At 39.4% G+C, this 5,836-nt stretch overlaps 1 pseudogene; it reads right to left on the bottom strand.

The window, feature by feature from the left end:
• Nucleotides 1-4,148: 4,148 nt before the first annotated feature.
• On the bottom strand, nt 4,149-5,431 carry LOC102864095 (annotated as a pseudogene).
• Between the last annotated feature and the right edge of the window lie 405 nt (nt 5,432-5,836).

Here is a 5,836-nt window from a genome sequence, read left to right as displayed (position 1 = left end):
TTATTTTACTGAAATTATCAAATTGTATGAGCTCAAAGTTATATTATTAGATTAAACTTAAGACAATTAGCAAACAAACAAAGAAATAGCAACAAAAAACTCAAACAAAAAAATGAAAACAATTACCAAAAACACTTACAGGTTTCTGTTTTGAGTCTTAACACCTTTTTTTCTTTCTCTAAACCATGTTTTAGATGGTAAATAATTTCTTAGGAAAAGCACTGTTTGACTTAATATATGCAAATTAAGAGAAAAGAATGATTCAGGATTGCATCTTCTTAAGGCTCTTTCTAAAGGTGACAAAGGCTGTTTCTTGCCTTCAGCTTTATACAAAGATTCAGCCATCTCTTTGTGCAATTTTTTTTTACCATGAATATAATCTTCCATAGACATCACTACTACCATTCTTATCAAAGTCCATATTGGCCAAAAATTAATAGAAATCTGTTCTTTCTGATATAAAAAAATCAAGATTTTTATCCTCCTCCTATTCCTCAGTTATAGAGGAAGGAGGTATTACAGGAGATGCAAGCACTCCTGAATTTGGGATCGGCAGTAGGGGCCAAGATAAATTGTCATCTGCCCACTCATATCCCCTATGCTCATACTATTGCCTGGGCCTGTGTTGCTCCCCAAAAGTCTCTGCTTCAGACTGTAAGGGTTGTAGAGCAATGGAAATCAAATTGCATAATGACCAGACATGTATTGGAATAGGTTCTTGTGTCTGCTGAGCTCTTCTGAAAGCTCTCATAACTTGTTTCCAAACCTTGGCATTCAACTGATTGCGGCCAGAGAGATGGAACCAATAGCAATGTTTTTTACTATAGAAAATTCTGTGGATGAAGTATTTCCTTTGATTTCTCCTTTTTTGCTCCTGCCTCCAAATTCTTAAAGAATTTATTAGACCTTGGAGGGGAGAAAAACCTTATGAAATCTTTTCTACTTCTTCCCATGTATTTCTACCAAAATTCAGGGTGTGAGGAATTTCTCATGATTTCACCACTGTCCCAAAAGATTGTCTACTCTGGGCATACACACTGGTTTCATTCTCTTCATCTTGCGCTAGTTCACTTACTTTTGTGCCCCATGTTTGGGCACCACTTTTGTACCCAGTGTTCTGGGCTCATGTGTTGCAGAAGGCAGAGACAGAAGGAAAAGAGCCACAGCTCTATCAGGCTGGCAGTACTCATTTAGAGCTGAACTTTGTATTTATTATAAAGCTACAGTTACTAAAAATAGCACAAACAGAGGCATATGTGGAAGTGCACATACACATTTTTCAGGGTACAGAGAAAAGAAAATATTTTGGCTGGAGCAAGTAATTTTAAACTACCCGAGAGTCTTTGTTCTCTCACTATGTTTTGACTCACAAATGCAACAGTTAAGTAAGTCTGATAATAGACTGTTGACTCAAAGTGTTCCAGGGTATATACTTGGAACTTTTCTCAGAGTGCATAACCCTTTAGGGATAAACAGTTTAGATATCAGAGAATGCTGACACAGAGCAATTCCTGGAACAAAGTCAGAGCTGTGTGCATCCCTGACACTCCTAAGGGTCCATCGCGTGCAAGAGCCTCAGAGTTACTGGAACATTTCCTTGTACAGCAGATTTCTCAATATTCATGTTAACACTTCAGGGATTCTTCATTCCACAATCATCACCATTTATCAAAGTTCACAGTGTTTCTGGAGGCATGATGTGCTAAGGAGCAAGAATGTCACTTTGAGGACTAAGATCTACTTAACCTAAGATGTGTATTTTCAATTGCCTGATAAGCATGTGGAAGTCAGACAATGAATAAGGAAAAATAAAGGAGAATTGATGCCTTTGTATAATGGTGTTAATGACGAATGTTGAATGTGTTATGAACTGCCAAAAGAGCAAACTTTCTGAAAGAAATACAGTCAGAATACTCCTTGGAAGGGATGATGGTGAGACTTCTCCTTCTATGTTTTGGGCATGTTATTAGCAGGGGTCTATGCCTGGAGAATGATATGTTTTTCAAAAACCAAGGGTAAGTGAAACAGAGGATCCTCAGTTTTAAGTATTGATACATTGGCTGCATCATGGGCTTATTCACAGCAGGGACTGTAAGAATGGTTCAGAATCCCATAGAATTTCCTTTTTTTTGTGCATATAGTTACAATGCATCTGAGCTGACTTGAGAGCACTTAACTATTGCAGTACTGTTTACAACTAATTAAAAATGCTGTTTAAAAAATTTTCTAAATTATCCCATTTATGTGAAACTTAGGAATAGTATCCACAACACGTGGTCTGCTAATGAAGAGGCCATAATTCTCTAGTGTTTTGAATTCACTAAGGACTCCAAAGAAGAAAGATGGAAAATTGCCTCTCTCCACTGAGCTCCTGATGGATTTGAACCACCAGCGAGGCACTGCCTCTGGATAAGCAGCACAACTCCCAGCAGACTAGGCCACCAGAGCTCCCTTTCCCTACAAAAGACACTATAAATGAGCAGTAAGCTAGATATGAGGGCTATAGATTTTGTGTACATCTGATAGGCTACCCCGTTGTTGTGTTGTGTAGTGTAGAGTTGGATCTGACCCATAGATGACCCTCCAGCTGGTTTTCAGAGGCAGTTAATCATACAAGAGGAGATTGCCCATCCTTCAAAGTGGCTGATGGCTTTGAACTGTGTACCTTTGGGATTGCAATGCAACTTCGTGCCACTAGGCCAGCAGAGCTCCCTAATATGCTTTTGGAAATATTTAGCTTTAGAGAATGAAAGGAGAAATAACATGTGGGGATGGCATGTGTAAATGAGGATGGCACTTGGTACAACCAAGTTATAATCTTTTTAACTGTAGATGGAAACTGAGTAACTTAGTCAGTGCACAGCTGTGCTGCCATCCCAAAAGCTGGTTGTTCAAACTACCTGCTGCATTGTGGGAGAAAGATGGCAATCTCCTCCTGTGCAATTCACTGCCTCTAAAAATGCACTAAAGGGTCAGCTCTGAGTCAGTTCGGATTCTATTACAGTGAGTTTTGAGTCACGAGCACACACTTGAATCCCTTTGCCAAGATACAGAGAACATAAATGCTGTTCTTGGCTATGTTTGGTGTGTTTTTGAACAAAGTTACTAAAAATAACTAACAATAATCAAAAGCAATAGAGGCCCCTTTTCATAACAGGACTCTCACTTGGTAAGAGAGGTTAATGTGCTGTATCTGGGGTAAAGTTAACCGCTATTATCTTTCTTTTTTATTCTTCTAACGACAAATGCCATTTCTTGTTCATGTGTCCTCTACAGTGCATGGAATCATTAGGAGGTGGCTGTAATTTTATTTTCCTTCTTCAAGTCTTTTATAATGTGAAGATAATGAGTATTTCACGGGATAAACTCGTTTCCAGAATCAATCAATACTTGTTTTACTGAGCAGCCTTTGGTGATTACATTACCTGGATAGTGAGTTTTCTTTTATTTGCCAATCTGTCACAACATTAGTTATTTTGAGCTAAGGATCCTAAATTTAAAGATATTGAACTTTGATTTTTAACATGTTCTTCTCTGCATTTGAACTTCAGCTTAAATTCCAACTTAAAATGAGAAGACCAAATCAATTTCCCTATTTCTTATTTTAAATTAATGTTTCCATATTCTCAGGTAAAACTCTTCTTTTTTTTTTATTTTTTTTTAGGTAAAACTCTTCTGATGGTGTTGTTAGTTGCCGTGTTAGTGGGAACCTTGTCTGTGGAGGGTAGAATTGCTCCCTAGGGCATTCAAGGGTATGACCATTCAATCCTGAGACTTGTCTTCTGAGGCATCTCTGGGTAGGCTCAAATGAAAAGCCTTAAAGCTACTAATACATTTTTAGGCCATTTTCGACATCCAGGAGTTTCTTTCTCAACACTACCAGTAAAAGCCTACCCAAACAAACACCCAAATCTACTTCCCTTTAGTCTATCCCAGTTCTAAACCTTCCAATGGGTTTGTACGGTGTAAATATTTTTTTTCCTCATAAAGACCTCTAATTCCAGACCACTCATAGTAGGACATTTTTAGTATTAAGTGTAGCATTATGTTAAGCCATTGCAACTTTTGCACATACTTGTTGCACTTCTGGCTGATAATTCAGGACATTTTGTAGCATTATACTGTGAAGATAGGTTGCATCCACCACTTTAAATGGCATCAATATCAGTGTCATCATCCTTGTTGTCAGGCTTCACAGTTTCAACTTTAGGTACACTGGCAATCTTCGAATATACCACCTCAATATTCTCATCTTCATCTTCTTCTTCACCACCAGAAGATTCCCCCTCTGCATCCTTCAACCATTTTATAAATAGTTCTTTTTTTCACATGGATTACTTTGACACGTTGTTTTGAGACATACTTCTTAGACGTCTTCTCCAACCAGCTGATGATGACCTCCTCTTCCAAAAGGTCTGCTCCATAGATCTCCTTCAGGATGTCTGGCATCTTGGAGAGGAGCTGTGCCTGATGCATTGCTACCACACACTCTAAACCATGAAGAAGGTACCACTGAGCTTTTTTAGTTGTTGTGACAAAATCATAAAAAATGGTGACTGTATTTCTTGATTTGTTCTCTAATCTTCTCGTTAAAAAGAACTTCTGTCAAAACAAGAGGGCCCATAGCTTTCACATCCAGCCTTTCCACTTCAGCAGCAATCTCTTTGTCAGATGAATCAATAATTCCCTCTTTCTTTTTCTTAACAAAATGTTGACTCATTCTTCAACGGTCCACTCCAAACCATCACTAAGGGTCAGAACATTTTCATGGTCACTGATTTAATCCACTCTGTGCCTCTGGGGTTCCTCTGTCGTATCCTCTTCCCAGTCATCGTCTTCTTCTTCTTCCACAGCATGGGGAGGAGGGCTGATGTCATGTGGAGGCGGAAGTGGTGGCGTCTCACTGCTGGACACAGAGCTATTCTCCTTGTTTTTGCTTTTTCTGGTTTTCTTTTCCTTTTCTTTCTTAGCTGTGCCACTGTCACTATTCTCAGGTGGGTTTTTGAGAATGAAAGTGCAGAGTTTATGATGTGTGTCAAGCATGCCTCTGTAGCTACAGGCTTTATAAGAATTACCTATTGTTTGTTTCTTTGGATTGACATGCAGAGATCTGTTTCAGAATTCTTGCACCCAGGACAGAGAACAATTTTCTTAATAAATCCGTTCAACATGTCTTGCAGCTTGTTCGCCTCATGAGATCCATTGACAATGTAGAGGTCGTTCTTAACATCAAACTGGATCTATGTTCCCAGCTCACAACCGAATATTTGGTGGGATACCTTGGAGGCTGATTAAGCACCTTTGCAATGTCAACCATGTTGACTGTAACTGTCTTGATTCCATTTCCTTTGCCCTCAACCTTGGCAATCAGATGGGGCATCTTGTAGTCATAGAACTGGTATGACACGCTGTGGTTGACGTTAACAAACATTTTGGCTTATTAGTAACTTTATCAATAAGTTGGAGAGATCTTTTATTGCATCTTTTTGGTATCTTCTGTCTGGAGAAGAAGGGATGACATAACGACTGCAAGACTTATCGGTCTCTGACATGAAAAAGTCTTGGCCACCAAGGCTGGAATCGTCTTGCATGCAGGCTATGTTTCCCCAATACAGATACCAGTGGCTGCGCAACAGCTTGTTTTCGTCAAATAAAGACATAAACCCAATGCTGCTCGCCCGAAGTGGGGTGCATGGTCACCGAGGCCTAGACGGAGGTGAGGCAGATGGGCCAATGCCCCGAAGAGTCCAACCGACGTCTGGGGCCCACACCTGTCAGCGCTGGAGCTGACAACCTCTGGAATGTTCTCGCTCTGTAAGATGTAAATATTTTTTTT

The sequence above is a fragment of the Elephantulus edwardii genome, unplaced genomic scaffold (assembly GCF_000299155.1).
Source record: "Elephantulus edwardii isolate Elephantulus edwardi_28Jun2011 unplaced genomic scaffold, EleEdw1.0 scaffold00005, whole genome shotgun sequence".
In the NCBI taxonomy this organism is placed as follows: Eukaryota; Metazoa; Chordata; class Mammalia; order Macroscelidea; family Macroscelididae; genus Elephantulus; species Elephantulus edwardii.
The sequence above is the reverse complement of the archived record's forward strand: the minus strand, read 5'-3'. Positions and strand labels throughout refer to the sequence as shown.